Raw genomic sequence first — 14,570 nt, 5'->3', positions numbered from 1 at the left:
TGGAAAACTTCAAACGGCAATAAGTTTTGATCGGGAAGTCGGATGGAGATGCGTAAAAAATGAAAGTTGTTCGGAAAGACATAACGAATCTAGTTGCCTATTCCCGAAGGGCAACGAACGCGATAACTGACTGAACTCATGGTTTGATTGTCTAGGCCAGGAAGAAAAACATAACAAGCACGCTTAACTGCGGAGTTCTGATGGGATCCGGTGCATTAGTGCTGGTATGATCGCACCTGTCAAGTGTAGCAAGATCAATGCCTATATGTGTTTGCAACTGGGCTTCAGATTCAAAATGGTTGGACCCCGAACGCGATAACTCGATACACAACACTATTTCAGAATCATTTTTCTAGGTACTTTAATTTTTTTATTTAGAGGGTCACCAAAAAAAAAATAGCACGAAAAAGGTAACTCGTGGTCATAACTTTTGATAGATTTTGGCATGGCAGAAACATTGAAAAATTCATTAAAAAAAGGTAAAAAATGATTTTGATCCAAATTTTTTTCTGGTAACTCTATTGAGGGTATATTTGGCGGAGGTGTCCTCACAGGTTGGAAAAAAACGAGAGCTTTTGTGTTGCTGAGAAGTTTTTAGGGAAAACTTCAAACTGCGATAACTTTTGATCGGGAAGTCGGATGGAGACGCGTAAAAAATGAAAGTTGTTCGAAATGACGTAACGAATCTAGATGCCAATTCCCGAAGGGCCCCGAATGCGATAACTCACTGAACTAATGGTTTGATTGTCTAGGTCAGGAAGAAAAACAGAACACAAAAAATAAATACAAAAAGAAGTGCAACACAAGGACTTCCCAGGAGGTCACCCATCCTAGTACTACTGTCGCCCAAGCACGCTTGCCTGCGGAATTCTGATGAGATTCGGTGCATTAGTGTTCGTATGATCACACCTGTCAAGTGTAGCGAGATCAATGCCTATATGGGTTTGCAACTGGGCTTCAGTTTCAAAATGGTTGGACACCGAACACGATAACTAGCTACACAAAACTTTTTCAGGATCGTTTTTCTAGGTACTTTAATTTTTTTATTTCGAGGGTCAGTAAAAAAAAAAATAGCACGAAAAAGCTGAACTCGTGGTCATAACTTTTGATAGATTTTCGCATGGCAGTACTATTGAAAAATTCATAAAAATTAGGTAAAAAAATGATTTTTGATCCAAATTTTTTTCTGGTAACTCTATTGAGGGTATATTTGGCGGAGGAGTCCTCACAGGTTGGAAAACAACAAGAGATTTTGAGTTGCTGAGAATTTTTTGTGGAAAACTTCAAACAGACATCACTTTTGATCGGGAAGTCGGATGGAGACGCGTAAAAAATGAAAGTTGTTCGAGATGACGTAACGAATCTAGTTGCCAATTCCCGAAGGGCCCCGAACGCGATAACTCACTGAACTCGTGGTTTGATTGTTTAGGCCAGGAAGAAAAACAATAAATACAAAAAGAAGTGCAACACGAGGACTTCCCAGGAGGTCACCCATCCAAGTACTACCCTCGCCCAGGCATGCTTCACTGCGGAGTTCTGATGGGATCCGGTGCATTAGTAATGGTATGATCGCACCTGTCAAGTGTAGCAAGATCAATGCCTATATGGATTTGCAACTGGGCTTCATTTTCAAAATGGTTGCACCCCGAACGCGATAACTCGCTACAGAACACTATTTCAGGATCGTTTTTCTAGGTACTTTAGTTTTTTTATTTAGAGGGTCAGCAAGAAAAAAAAAATAGCACGAAAATGGTGAACTCGTGGTCATAACTTTTGATAGATTTTGGCATGGAAGTAATATTGAAAAATTCTTTAAAAATAGGTAAAAAATGAGTTTTGATCCAAATTTTTTTCTGGTAACTCTATTGGGGGTATATTTAGCGGGGAGTCGTCACAGGTTGGAAAACAACGAGAGATTTTGAGTTGCTGAGAATTTTTTGTGGAAAACTTCAAACATCCATAACTTTTGATCGGGAAGTCGGATGGAGACGCGTAAAAAATTAAAGTTGTTCGAGATGACGTAACGAATCTAGTTGCCAATTCCCGAAGGGCCCCGAACGCGATAACTCACTGAACTCATGGTTTGAATGTCTAGACCAGGAAGAAAAACAATAAATACAAAAAGAAGTGCAACACGAGGACTTCCCAAGAGGTCACCCATCCTAGTACTACTCTCGCCCAAGCACGCTTGACTGCAGAGTTCTGATGGGATCCGGTGCATTAGTGCTGGTATGATCGCACCTGTCAAGTGTAGCAAGATCAATGCCTATATGGATATTCAACTGGGCTTCAGTTTCAAAATGGTTGGACCCCGAACGCGATAACTCGCTACAGAACACTATTTCAGGATCGTTTTTCTAGGTACTTTAATTTTTTTATTTAGAGGGTCAGTAAGAAAAAAAAAAATAGCACGAAAAAGGTGAACTCGTGGTCATAACTTTTGATAGATTTTGGCATGGCAGTAATATTGAAAAATTCATTAAAAATAGGTAAAAAAATGATTTTTGATCCAAATTTTTTTCTGGTAACTCTATTGGGGGTATATTTGGCGGAGGAGTCCTCACAGGTTGGAAAACAATGAGAGATTTTGAGTTGCTGAGAATTTTTTGTGGAAAACTTCAAACGGCCATAACTTTTGATCGGGAAGTCGGATGGAGACGCGTAAAAAATGAAAGTTGTTCGAAATGACGTAACGAATCTAGTTGCCAATTTCCGAAGGGCCCCGAACACGATAACTCACAGAAGTCATGGTTTGCTTGTCTAGGCTGGGAAGAAAACCAATAAATACAAAAAGAAGTGCAACACGAGGACTTCCTAGAAGGTCACCCATCCTAGTACTACTCTCGCTCAAGCACGCTTGACTGCGGAGTTCTGATGGGATCCGGTGCATTAGTGTTGGTATGATCGCACCTGTCAGGTCTAGCAAGATCAATGCCTATATGGATTTGCAACTGGGCTTCAGTTTAAAAAAGGTTGGACCCCGAACGCGATAACTCGCTACAGAACACTATTTCAGGATCGTTTTTCTAGGTACTTTAATTTTTTTATTTAGAGGGTTAGCAAGAAAAAAAAAATAGCACGAAAAAGGTGAACTCGTGGTCATAACTTTTGATAGATTTTGGCATGGCAGTCATATTGAAAAATTTATTAAAAATAGGTAAAAAAATGATTTTTGACCCAAATTTTTTTCTGCTAACTCTATTGCGGGTATAATTGGAAGAGGAGTCCTCACAGGTTGGAAAACAACGAGAGATTTTGAGTTCCTGAGAATTTTTTGTGGAAAACTTCAAACGGCCATAACTTTTGATCGCGAAGTCGGATGGAGACGCGTAAAAAATGAAAGTTGTTCGAGATGACGTAACGACTCTAGTTGCCAATTCCCGAAGGGCCCCGAACGCGATAACTCACTGAACTCGTGGTTTGATTGTTTAGGCCAGGAAGAAAAACAATAAATACAAAAAGAAGTGCAACACGAGGACTTCCAAGGAGGTCACCCATCCAAGTACTACTCTCGCCCAATCACGCTTAGCTGAGGAGTTCTGATGGGATCCGGTGCATTAGTGCTGGTATGGTCGCACCTGTTAAGTGTAGCAAGATCAATGCCTATATGGATTTGCAACTGGGCTTCAGTTTCAAAATGGTTGGACCCCGAACGCGATAACTCGCTACAGAACACTATTTCAGGATCGTTTTTCTTGGTACTTTAATTTTTTTATTTAGAGGGTCAGCAAGAAAAAAAAAATAGCACGAAAAAGGTGAACTCGTTGTCATAACTTTTGATAGATTTTGGCATGGCAGTAATATTGAAAAATTCATTAAAAATAGGTAAAAAATGATTTTTGATCCAAATTTTTTTCTGGTAACTCTATTGGGGGTATATTTGGCGGAGGAGTCCACACTGGTTGGAAAACAACGAGAGATTTTGAGTTGCTGAGAATTTTTTGTGGAAAACTTCAAACGGCCATAACTTTTGATCGGGAAGTCGGATAGAGACGCGTAAAAAATGAAAGTTGTTCGAAATGACGTAACGAATCTAGTTGCCAATTCCCAAAGGGCCCCGAACACGATAACTCACTAAACTCATGGTTTGATTGTCTAGGCCAGGAAGCAAAACAATAAATACAAAAATAAGTGCAACACGAGGACTTCCCAGGAGGTCACCCATCCTAGTACTACTCTCGCCCAAGCACGCTTGACTGTGGAGTTCTGATGGGATCTGGTGCATTAGTGCTGGTATGATCGCACCTGTCAAGTGTAGCAAGATCAATGCCTATATGGATTTGCAACTGGGCTTCAGTTTCAAAATGGTTGGACCCCGAACGCGATAACTCGCTTCAGAATACTATTTCAGGATCTATACCGCCCTGGTAGTCGGAAGTGATGACGTGGCATCGAGCTATTATATAGGCGTGTTGCATGGGACACCTGGCTGGCAGAAGGAAAGGAAGTCGGGGGGTTCGTGTAGTCGCCAGTTATTAAGTTGGCGTGCTCCGATCTCCAGCATACCTAAACCGGCGGTCACCGGGTTGAAGATGAAGTCGCCAGATGTGAACCCAGGCGACCAAGTGATTAGAAGTCGCCGAAACAAGGACATCCCCGAAGATGATGGCAGATAGTCATTTCCCAGCTGTCCAGAGGATGAGGTCGGGAGACAGCTTGCTTGAACATATACGGTGAAGCAGGTAGCGCAGATCATGAAGGCGGCCGGCGAGACCATAGGGAAGATGTGTACGAAGGCACCCGAACTCGCCACCCAGAAGAGATCACGCTCCAGGGCAACTGTGCACTGAGTTGTATCATGCATAAGTAACTTAGCCAAAAAACTTGAAGAGTAAGAAGTAGCGCCCAAGTCAAGGATGCTCCAGATGATGGCACGTGTACAGCTGGATGCGAGCCACGTGTCCAGATGTGTAACTGCCAGGAGAGAGAAAGTGCCCAGGTATATAAGAGTTTCCAACGAACTTCTGAGGTACGCACGTTCAGATTGTTTCTTTACGCTTACGAGTCTTGAGTACACTGAGAGAGAACTGGTCACGGTTCCATAGAGTTCTTGAGTTTTACTCTTAAGTAATTGGTGGTTCAGTCGCTGACTTGGGCGTCGGAGCGTGATCGGCCGCAACGGCGCCGTTTTGTGTTTTGCAGGTTCTTGAGGTGGATCGCGGTGAAGGACGGAGGCTAACACGGTGCATAAGTCGATCCAAGTTTGACGAGGCAAAGCTCCAGCGTTTTGGTCAACAGGAAGGATCATCAGGCGCCCACCGTGGGACCGTGTAAAACCTGTTCCCATCCACAGTGTGAGTTCTTGGAGGTTTCTGCGGTTTCTGTTTGGTTGTGTGCTGGTGCAACCATTTTCCACCGTTCGTTTGGGTTTTTGTTCGGTGAGGTGAGGTTTTTTGCTGCTGGCGCGAGTTTTAATCGGTAAGATCTGAGTTCTGTTGCTCGTTTGGATCTTCGTGGAAGAAGCGTGGGTTTTTGGTGGAGTTGCGAGTTTCTGTGAAGGTTTGCTGTGTTCGTGAGGCTGTTCGAAGTTTTTGCGAAGTTCTGACCGATTGATCGCTGAATCGATCGTCGCTGTAGAAGGTGTTGTTCATCGCTCTCTGTGATTCGTCAAGATTTCATGAGAAAAATGAGAAGCAACCGTTCAAGTCCAGTTGCGCCCGTTGCTGCTGAAGGCGCCATGACTATGGCGCAGATGGTGGAAATCATGCGTTCGCTGCAGGCGAATGTGGAAGCCTCGCGTACAGAGCAGGCAAGAATGCACGAGGACCTGGTCGCCTCTCGGGCTAGAAATGATGAGCTCAGCAGAGTGACTGAGGAACTGCGTCAAGCTCTTCAGGAGCAGCGAGGGCGTCCAGTCGCTGAAGAGGTCGCGCCGTCAACGCCGCCTCGCGTTTTCCCTATGCCTTTCGCTCAGGCGATTACAGACACGCCTATCCCCGCGAGTGTGGTACCTGTGAAGGCTGTTTTTACCGGCGTGGAGGATCCTGAGGCACATCTCACCACGTTCCATACACAGATGATGCTGTCAGGAGGATCAGACGCCGTGTACTGCAAGATGTTTGTGAGCACACTCCAGGGAACGGTGCTGGAATGGTTTGTGAGCCTGCCTACAGGTCACATAACCAATTTCCAACAGTTTTCGAAGATCTTCGTCGAGCAGTACATAGTGAACAAGGCACCGCCCAGGGTGTCTTATGATCTGTTTGACATAAGGCAGTACCAGGGAGAGTCCCTCAGGGACTACTTGAATCGTTTTAGGGCTCAGATGGTCCGCTCGCCGGCCAAGGACGAAGAGATGTTGGTCTACGCGTTCAAGAAGGGCGTGCTGCCGGGACCCTTCTGCGAGGCGTTGATCAGGGCTCACCCCGCCACATTTGCTGAGGTTAGGCGACTTGCGGTGGCCCACATCGCCGCTGAAAGTGAGGTCGCCGAGAAGAGGGGAAGCGTGGCTCCCGCTAGGCCACGTGCCCAGACCAGGATCCAGCCACAGAGGGTGCTGGAGACAGCGGCGGCCAAAAGGGATCAGAGGACTCGCCATCCTTACGATCCAAGGAAGAACAAAGGCAGGGGCCCAGGCCGCCCTCAACCAGCACGCTGGGAGTACAATCGCCCCCCAAAGCACAAGTTTGTCATGGGATTGGCGGACCTGATCGACATTCCCAATATATCAGCTAGGCTGAAGGCGCCCGAGAAGGTGGGTGATAAGGTGTTGGGACCAAAGCCAGACGCCTGGTGCGAATTCCACCAGGGCTTTGGCCACACCGTGGACTCATGCTTAGCTCTAGGATACCAGCTCGACGACCTGGTCAAGAGCGGGTTCCTAAATGATTATTTGCTGGATAGAAGAACAGGGGGCGCGTCGAGCTCCCATCCAGCAGGTGGTGAGGCTCAGCAGCACGAGATGCCTACCCACGGAGAAATCCACACCATTGCAGGAGGTTTCTCGGGTGGTGGATGCACCGCGTCACAGAGGAAGAAGTATGTGAGGTATGTGATGACGGTGGATATGTTTGAGGACCACTCGCCGGATGTGGACATTACGTTCACAAAGCAAGATCTTCGGGACGTTGTGCCTCATGACAATGACCCCATAGTCATCTCGCTGATCACAGCAGGAAGAAAGGTCCACAGGGTTCTGGTGGACCAAGGAAGCTCGGCAGACGTGATGTTCTGGCCGACTTTCACGCAGTTGGAGCTACCCCTTGACTAGCTGAGGCCCTATGGAGGGTGTTTGTATGGTTTCGCTGGTGACCAGGTGGAGGTCAGGGGGTATATTGAGTTGAGGACTACGTTTACAGATGAGGCGGGCTCGAGAACAGAGAAAATCAAGTACCTTGTCGTGAACGCTCCTTCAGCATACAACATTCTGCTGGGAAGACCCACGCTCAACAGAATAGGCGCTATACCTTCGACCCGGCACATGAAGGTGAAGCTGCCGTCTATGGAGGGGGTGGTGATCACCATCAAATCCGACCAGAAAGAAGCGAAGAAGTGCTATGAGAATAGCCTAAAGAACAAGAGGTCAGTGAGTTACGTGACAACCACCCCGCCTCCTGGTGTGAAGCCCAGGCAAACGGTAATAGAGGAGACCGCCGGAAGCGACATGGTGATGGTGGATGCTGAGCTGGGGGAGGGGAACGCCGGTCTAGAGGAAGAAGAGGCGAGGAATCGCCCTGAGGAAGCGAGGGAGCTGGGAATCGCCAGGGCGGTGATCGCCAGAGAAACCAGACCAAAACCCGTCGAGCAGTGGCTCGAAAGAGAGATCGGGGGAAAGATCTTCATGCTGGGGAGATCTCTGGAAGTTGAGCTCCAGGACCAGATCGCCAAGGTGATAGAGCGGTATCTGGATGCGTTTGCATGGTCCGCTTCGGACATGCCCGGGATCGACCCCGACTTCTTGTGCCATCATTTGGCGATGGACAGCCAGGTGAGGCCGGTACGGCAGAGGAGAAGGAAGTTCAACGAGGAGAGGAGGCAAGCGATTAGAGACGAAACCCAGAAGCTCCTCACTGCAGGCCATATCAGGGAAGTCCAGTACCCTGAGTGGCTAGCTAATGTCGTGCTGGTAAAGAAGAGCAATGGGAAGTGGCGCATGTGCGTCGACTTCACCGATCTGAACAAGGCTTGCCCAAAGGATTCGTATCCTTTACCAAGCATAGACGCCCTGGTGGGCAGTGCTGCAGGGTGTAAGTTGTTGAGTTTCCTGGATGCCTTCTCGGGGTATAACCAGATCAAGATGCATCCCATGGATGAAGAAAAGACTGCCTTCATGACCGAGAGATCGTGCTACTCCTACAAGGTGATGCCATTTGGGCTGAAGAACGCGGGGGCCACGTACCAGAGGTTAATGGATCGGGTACTTGCACCAATGCTGGGAAGAAATGTTTGGGGGTATATTTGGCAGAGGAGTCCTCACAGGTTGGAAAACAACGAGAGATTTTGAGTTGCTGAGAATTTTTTGTGGAAAACTTCAAACGGCCATAACTTTTGATCGGGAAGTCGGATGGAGACGCGTAAAAAATGAAAGTTGTTCGAAATGACGTAACGAATCTAGGTACCAATTCCCAAAGGGCCCCGAACGCGTTAACTCACTGAACTCATGGTTTGATTGTCTAGGCCAGGAAGAAAAACAATAAATACAAAAAGAAGTGCAACACGAGGACTTCCCAGGAGGTAACCCATCCTAGTACTACTCTCGCCCAAGCACGCTTAGCTGAGGAGTTCTGATGGGATCCGGTGCATTAGTGCTCGTATGATCGCACCTGTCAGGTGTAGCAAGATCAATGCCTATATGGATTTGCAACTGGGCTTCAGTTTCAAAATGGTTGGACCCCGAACGCGATAACTGGCTACAGAACACTATTTCAGGATCGTTTTTCTAGGTACTTTAAATTTTTTATTTAGAGGGTCAGCAAGAAAAAAAAATAGCACGAAAAAGGTGAACTCGTGGTCATAACTTTTGATAGATTTTGGCATGGCAGTAATATTGAAAAATTCATTAAAAATAGGTAAAAAAATGTTTTTGGATCCAAATTTTTTTCTGGTAACTCTATTGGGGGTATATTTGGCGGAGGAGTCCTCACAGGTTGGAAAACAACGAGTGATTTTGAGTTGCTGAGAATTTTTTGTGGAAAACTTCAAACGGCCATAACCTTTGATCGGGAAGTCGGATGGAGACGCGTAAAAAATAAAAGTTGTTCGAAATGACGTAACGAATGTAGTTGCGAATTCCCGAAGGACCCCGAACTTGATAACTCACTGAACTCATGGTTTGATTGTCTAGGTCAGGAAGAAAAACAATAAATACAAAAAGAAGTGCAACACGAGGACTTCCCAGGAGGTCACCCATTCTAGTACTACTCTCGCCCAAGCACGCTTAGCTGCGGAGTTCTGAAGGGATCCGGTGCATTAGTGCTGGTATGATCGCACCTGTCAAGTGTAGCAAGATCAATGCCTATATGGATTTGCAACTGGGCTTCAGTTTCAAAATGGTTGGACCCCGAGCGCGATAACTGGCTACAGAACACTATTTCAGGATCGTTTTTCTAGGTACTTTAATTTTTTTATTTAGAGGGTCAGTAAGAAAAAAAAATAGCACGAAAAAGGTGAACTCGTGGTCATAACTTTTGATAGATTTTGGTGTGGCAGTAATATTGAAAAATTCATTAAAAATAGGTAAAAAAATGATTTTTGATCCAAATTTTTTTCTGGTAACTCTATTGGGGGTATATTTGGCGGAGGAGTCCTCACAGGTTGGAAAACAACGAGAGATTTTGAGTTGCTGAGTATTTTTTGTGGAAAACTTCAAACGGCCATAACTTTTGATCGGGAAGTCGGATGGAGACGCGTAAAAAATTAAAGTTGTTCGAGATGACGTAACGAATCTAGTTGCCAATTTCCGAAGGGCCCCGAACGCGATAACTCACTGAACTCGTGGTTTGATTGTTTAGGCCAGGAAGAAAAACAATAAATACAAAAAGAAGTGCAACACGAGGACTTCCCAGGAGGTCACCCATCCTAGTACTACTCTCGCCCAAGCACGCTTAGCTGAGGAGTTCTGATCGGATCCGGTGCATTAGTGCTGGTATGATCGCACCTGTCAGATGTAGCAAGATCAATGCCTATATGGATTTGCAACTGGGCTTCTGTTTCAAAATGGTTGGACCCCGAACGCGATAACTGGATACAGAACACTATTTCAGGATCGTTTTTCTAGGTACTTTAATTTTTTTATTTAGAGGGTCAGCAAGAAAAAAAAATAGCACGAAAAAGGTGAACTCGTGGTCATAACTTTTGATAGATTTTGGCATGGCAGTAATATTGAAAAATTCATTAAAAATAGGTAAAAAAATGTTATTGGATCCAAATTTTTTTCTGGTAACTCTATTGGGTGTATATTTGGCGGAGGAGTCCTCACAGGTTGGAAAACAACGAGAGATTTTGAGTTGCTGAGAATTTTTTGTGGAAAACTTCAAACGGCCATAACTTTTGATCGGGAAGTCGGATGGAGACGCGTAAAAAATAAAAGTTGTTCGAAATGACGTAACGATTCTAGTTGCCAATACCCGAAGGGCCCCGAACGCGATAACTCACTGAACTCGTGGTTTGATTGTCTAGGCCAGGAAGACAAACAATAAATACAAAAAGAAGTGCAACACGAGGACTTCCCAGGAGGTCACCCATCCTAGTACTACTCTCGCCCAAGAACGCTTGACTGCGGAGTTCTGATGGGATCCGGTGCATTAGTGCTGGTATGATCGCACCTGTCAAGTGTAGCAAGATCAATGCGTATATGGATTTGCAATTGGGCTTCAGTTTCAAAATGGTTGGACCCCGAACGCGATAACTCGCTACAGAACACTATTTCAGGATCGTTTTTCTAGGTACTTTAATTTTTTTATTTAGAGGGTCAGCAAGAAAAAAAAAAATATATAGCACGAAAAAGGTGAACTCGTGGTCATAACTTTTGATAGATTTTGGTGTGGCAGTAATATTGAAAAATTCATTAAAAATAGGTAAAAAAATGTTTTTGGATCCAAATTTTTTTCTGGTAACTCTATTGGGGGTATATTTGGCGGAGGAGTCCTCACAGGTTGGAAAACAACGAGAGATTTTGATTTGCTGAGAATTTTTTGTGGAAAACTTCAAACGGCCATAACTTTTGATCGGGAAGTCGGATGGAGACGCGTAAAAAATAAAAGTTGTTCGAAATGACGTAACGAATCTAAGTGCCAATCCCCGAAGGGCCCCGAACGCGATAACTTACTGAACTCGTGGTTTGATTGTCTAGGCCAGGAAGACAAACAATAAATACAAAAAGAAGTGCAACACGAGGACTTCCCAGGAGGTCACCCATCCTAGTACTACTCTCGCCCAAGAACGCTTGAGTGCGGAGTTCTGATGGGATCCGGTGCATTAGTGCTGGTATGATCGCACCTGTCAAGTGTATCAAGATCAATGCATATATGGATTTGCTACTGGGCTTCAGTTTCAAAATGGTTGGACCCCGAACGCGATAACTCGCTACAGAACACTATTTCAGGATCGTTTTTCTAGGTACTTTAATTTTTTTATTTAGAGGGTCAGTAAGAAAAAAAAATAGCACGAAAAGGTGAACTCGTGGTCATAACTTTTGATAGATTTTGGTGTGGCAGTAATATTGAAAAATTCATTAAAAATAGGTAAAAAATGATTTTTGATCCAAATTTTTTTCTGGTAACTCTATTGGGGGTATATTTGGCGGAGGAGTCCTCACAGGTTGGAAAACAACGAGAGATTTTGAGTTGCTGAGTATTTTTGTGGAAAACTTCAAACGGCCATAACTTTTGATCGGGAACTCGGATGGAGACGCGTAAAAAATTAAAGTTGTTCGAGATGACGTAACGAATCTAGTTGCCAATTTCCGAAGGGCCCCGAACGCGATAACTCACTGAACTCGTGGTTTGATTGTTTAGGCCAGGAAGAAAAACAATAAATACAAAAAGAAGTGCAACACGAGGACTTCCCAGGAGGTCACCCATCCTAGTACTACTCTCGCCCAAGCACGCTTAGCTGAGGAGTTCTGATCGGATCCGGTGCATTAGTGCTGGTATGATCGCACCTGTCAGATGTAGCAAGATCAATGCCTATATGGATTTGCAACTGGGCTTCTGTTTCAAAATGGTTGGACCCCGAACGCGATAACTGGATACAGAACACTATTTCAGGATCGTTTTTCTAGGTACTTTAATTTTTTTATTTAGAGGGTCAGCAAGAAAAAAAAATAGCACGAAAAAGGTGAACTCGTGGTCATAACTTTTGATAGATTTTGGCATGGCAGTAATATTGAAAAATTCATTAAAAATAGGTAAAAAAATGTTATTGGATCCAAATTTTTTTCTGGTAACTCTATTGGGTGTATATTTGGCGGAGGAGTCCTCACAGGTTGGAAAACAACGAGAGATTTTGAGTTGCTGAGAATTTTTTGTGGAAAACTTCAAACGGCCATAACTTTTGATCGGGAAGTCGGATGGAGACGCGTAAAAAATAAAAGTTGTTCGAAATGACGTAACGATTCTAGTTGCCAATACCCGAAGGGCCCCGAACGCGATAACTCACTGAACTCGTGGTTTGATTGTCTAGGCCAGGAAGACAAACAATAAATACAAAAAGAAGTGCAACACGAGGACTTCCCAGGAGGTCACCCATCCTAGTACTACTCTCGCCCAAGAACGCTTGACTGCGGAGTTCTGATGGGATCCGGTGCATTAGTGCTGGTATGATCGCACCTGTCAAGTGTAGCAAGATCAATGCCTATATGGAATTGCAACTGGGCTTCAGTTTCAACATGGTTGGACCCCGAACGCGATAACTCGCTACAGAACATTATTTCAGGATCGTTTTCTAGGTACTTTAATTTTTATATTTAGAGGGTCAGCAAGAAAAAAAAAAATAGCACGGAAAAGGTGATCTCGTGGTCATAACTTTTGATAGATTTTGGTGTGGCAGTAATATTGAAAAATTCAGTAAAAATAGGTAAAAAAATGATTTTTGATCCAAATTTTTTCTGGTAACTCTATTGGGGGTATATTTGGCGGAGGAGTCCTCACAGGTTGGAAAACAACGAGAGATTTTGAGTTGCTGAGTATTTTTTGTGGAAAACTTCAAACGGCCATAACTTTTGATCGGGAAGTCGGATGGAGACGCGTAAAAAATGAAAGTTGTTCGAAATGACGTAAAGAATCTAGGTACCAATTCCCGAAGGGCCCCGAACGCGTTAACTCACTGAACTCAGGGTTTGATTGTCTAGGCCAAGAAGAAAAACAATAAATACAAAAAGAAGTGCAACACGAGGACTTGCCAGGAGGTAACCCATCCTAGTACTACTCTCGCCCAAGCACGCTTAGCTGCGGAGTTCTGATGGGATCCGGTGCATTACTGCTGGTATGATCGCACCTGTCAAGTGTAGCAAGATCAATGCCTATATGGATTTGCAACTGGGCTTCAGTTTCAAAATGGTTGGACCCCGAACGCGATAACTGGCTACAGAACACTATTTCAGGATCGTTTTTCTAGGTACTTTAATTTTTTTATTTAGAGGTTCAGCAAGAAAAAAAAAATAGCACGAAAAAGGTGAACTCGTGGTCATAACTTTTGATAGATTTTGGCATGGCAGTAATATTGAAAAATTCATTAAAAATAGGTCAAAAAATGTTTTTGGATCCAAATTTTTTCTGGTAACTCTATTGGGGGTATATTTGGCGGAGGAGTCCTCACAGGTTGGAAAACAACGAAGATTTTGAGTTGCTGAGAATTTTTTGTGGAAAACTTCAAACGGCCATAACTTTTGATCGGAAGTCGGATGGAGACGCGTAAAAAATGAAAGTTGTTCGAGATGACGTAACGAATCTAGTTGCCAATTCCCGAAGGGCCCCGAACGCGATAACTCACTGAACTCGTGGTTTGATTGTGTAGGCCAGGAAGAAAACCAATAAATACAAAAAGAAGTGCAAGACGAGGACTTCCCAGGGGGTAACCCATCCTAGTACTACTCTCGCCCAAGCACGCTTAGCTGCGGAGTTCAGATGGGATCCGGTGCATTAGTGCTGGTATGATCGCACCTGTCATGTGTAGCAAGATCAATGCCTATATGGATTTGCAACTGGGCTTCAGTTTCAAAATGGTTGGACCCCGAACGCAATAACTCGCTACAAAACACTATTCAGGATCGTTTTTCTAGGTACTTTAATTTTTTTATTTAGAGGGTCAGCATGAAAAAAAAATAGCACGAAAAAGGTGAACTCGTGGTCATAACTTTTGATAGATTTTGGCATGGCAGTAATATTGAAAAATTCATTAAAAATAGGTAAAAAAATGTTTTGGATCCAAATTTTTTCTGGTAACTCTATTGGGTATATATTTGGCGGAGGAGTCCTCACAGGTTGGAAAACAACGAGAGATTTTGAGTTGCTGAGAATTTTTTGTGGAAAACTCAAACGGCCATAACTTTTGATCGGGAAGTCGGATGGAGACGCGTAAAAAAATAAAAGTTGTTCGAAATGACGTAACGAATCTAGTTGCCAATACCCGAA

The 14,570-nt window shown here is 44.2% G+C and overlaps 14 non-coding genes and 1 pseudogene across 14 annotated transcripts; all 15 read right to left on the bottom strand.

Moving 5' to 3' along the window:
* Positions 1-792: 792 nt before the first annotated feature.
* Positions 793-911, bottom strand: LOC137833700 (5S ribosomal RNA; annotated as a pseudogene).
* A 547-nt stretch (positions 912-1,458) lies between these two features.
* On the bottom strand, positions 1,459-1,577 carry LOC137833638 (5S ribosomal RNA). The gene has a single exon (XR_011084735.1). It is a non-coding gene; the product is annotated as a 5S ribosomal RNA (ribosomal RNA).
* A 547-nt stretch (positions 1,578-2,124) lies between these two features.
* Positions 2,125-2,243, bottom strand: LOC137833761 (5S ribosomal RNA). The gene has a single exon (XR_011084820.1). It is a non-coding gene; the product is annotated as a 5S ribosomal RNA (ribosomal RNA).
* Positions 2,244-2,793: 550 nt separating this feature from the next.
* LOC137833644 (5S ribosomal RNA) lies at positions 2,794-2,912 on the bottom strand. The gene has a single exon (XR_011084741.1). It is a non-coding gene; the product is annotated as a 5S ribosomal RNA (ribosomal RNA).
* A 549-nt stretch (positions 2,913-3,461) lies between these two features.
* LOC137833639 (5S ribosomal RNA) lies at positions 3,462-3,580 on the bottom strand. Its single transcript, XR_011084736.1, has one exon. It is a non-coding gene; the product is annotated as a 5S ribosomal RNA (ribosomal RNA).
* A 548-nt stretch (positions 3,581-4,128) lies between these two features.
* LOC137833609 (5S ribosomal RNA) lies at positions 4,129-4,247 on the bottom strand. Its single transcript, XR_011084707.1, has one exon. It is a non-coding gene; the product is annotated as a 5S ribosomal RNA (ribosomal RNA).
* A 4,398-nt stretch (positions 4,248-8,645) lies between these two features.
* LOC137833633 (5S ribosomal RNA) lies at positions 8,646-8,764 on the bottom strand. Its single transcript, XR_011084730.1, has one exon. It is a non-coding gene; the product is annotated as a 5S ribosomal RNA (ribosomal RNA).
* Positions 8,765-9,312: 548 nt separating this feature from the next.
* LOC137833725 (5S ribosomal RNA) lies at positions 9,313-9,431 on the bottom strand. The gene has a single exon (XR_011084793.1). It is a non-coding gene; the product is annotated as a 5S ribosomal RNA (ribosomal RNA).
* A 548-nt stretch (positions 9,432-9,979) lies between these two features.
* LOC137833616 (5S ribosomal RNA) lies at positions 9,980-10,098 on the bottom strand. Its single transcript, XR_011084714.1, has one exon. It is a non-coding gene; the product is annotated as a 5S ribosomal RNA (ribosomal RNA).
* Positions 10,099-10,646: 548 nt separating this feature from the next.
* On the bottom strand, positions 10,647-10,765 carry LOC137833795 (5S ribosomal RNA). Its single transcript, XR_011084843.1, has one exon. It is a non-coding gene; the product is annotated as a 5S ribosomal RNA (ribosomal RNA).
* A 554-nt stretch (positions 10,766-11,319) lies between these two features.
* Positions 11,320-11,438, bottom strand: LOC137833627 (5S ribosomal RNA). The gene has a single exon (XR_011084725.1). It is a non-coding gene; the product is annotated as a 5S ribosomal RNA (ribosomal RNA).
* Positions 11,439-11,983: 545 nt separating this feature from the next.
* On the bottom strand, positions 11,984-12,102 carry LOC137833615 (5S ribosomal RNA). The gene has a single exon (XR_011084713.1). It is a non-coding gene; the product is annotated as a 5S ribosomal RNA (ribosomal RNA).
* Positions 12,103-12,650: 548 nt separating this feature from the next.
* Positions 12,651-12,769, bottom strand: LOC137833783 (5S ribosomal RNA). Its single transcript, XR_011084831.1, has one exon. It is a non-coding gene; the product is annotated as a 5S ribosomal RNA (ribosomal RNA).
* Positions 12,770-13,317: 548 nt separating this feature from the next.
* On the bottom strand, positions 13,318-13,436 carry LOC137833637 (5S ribosomal RNA). The gene has a single exon (XR_011084734.1). It is a non-coding gene; the product is annotated as a 5S ribosomal RNA (ribosomal RNA).
* Positions 13,437-13,982: 546 nt separating this feature from the next.
* On the bottom strand, positions 13,983-14,101 carry LOC137833806 (5S ribosomal RNA). Its single transcript, XR_011084853.1, has one exon. It is a non-coding gene; the product is annotated as a 5S ribosomal RNA (ribosomal RNA).
* Between the last annotated feature and the right edge of the window lie 469 nt (positions 14,102-14,570).

The sequence above is a fragment of the Phaseolus vulgaris genome, chromosome 6 (assembly GCF_000499845.2).
Source record: "Phaseolus vulgaris cultivar G19833 chromosome 6, P. vulgaris v2.0, whole genome shotgun sequence".
Taxonomy (NCBI): Eukaryota; Viridiplantae; Streptophyta; class Magnoliopsida; order Fabales; family Fabaceae; genus Phaseolus; species Phaseolus vulgaris.
The sequence above is the reverse complement of the archived record's forward strand: the minus strand, read 5'-3'. Positions and strand labels throughout refer to the sequence as shown.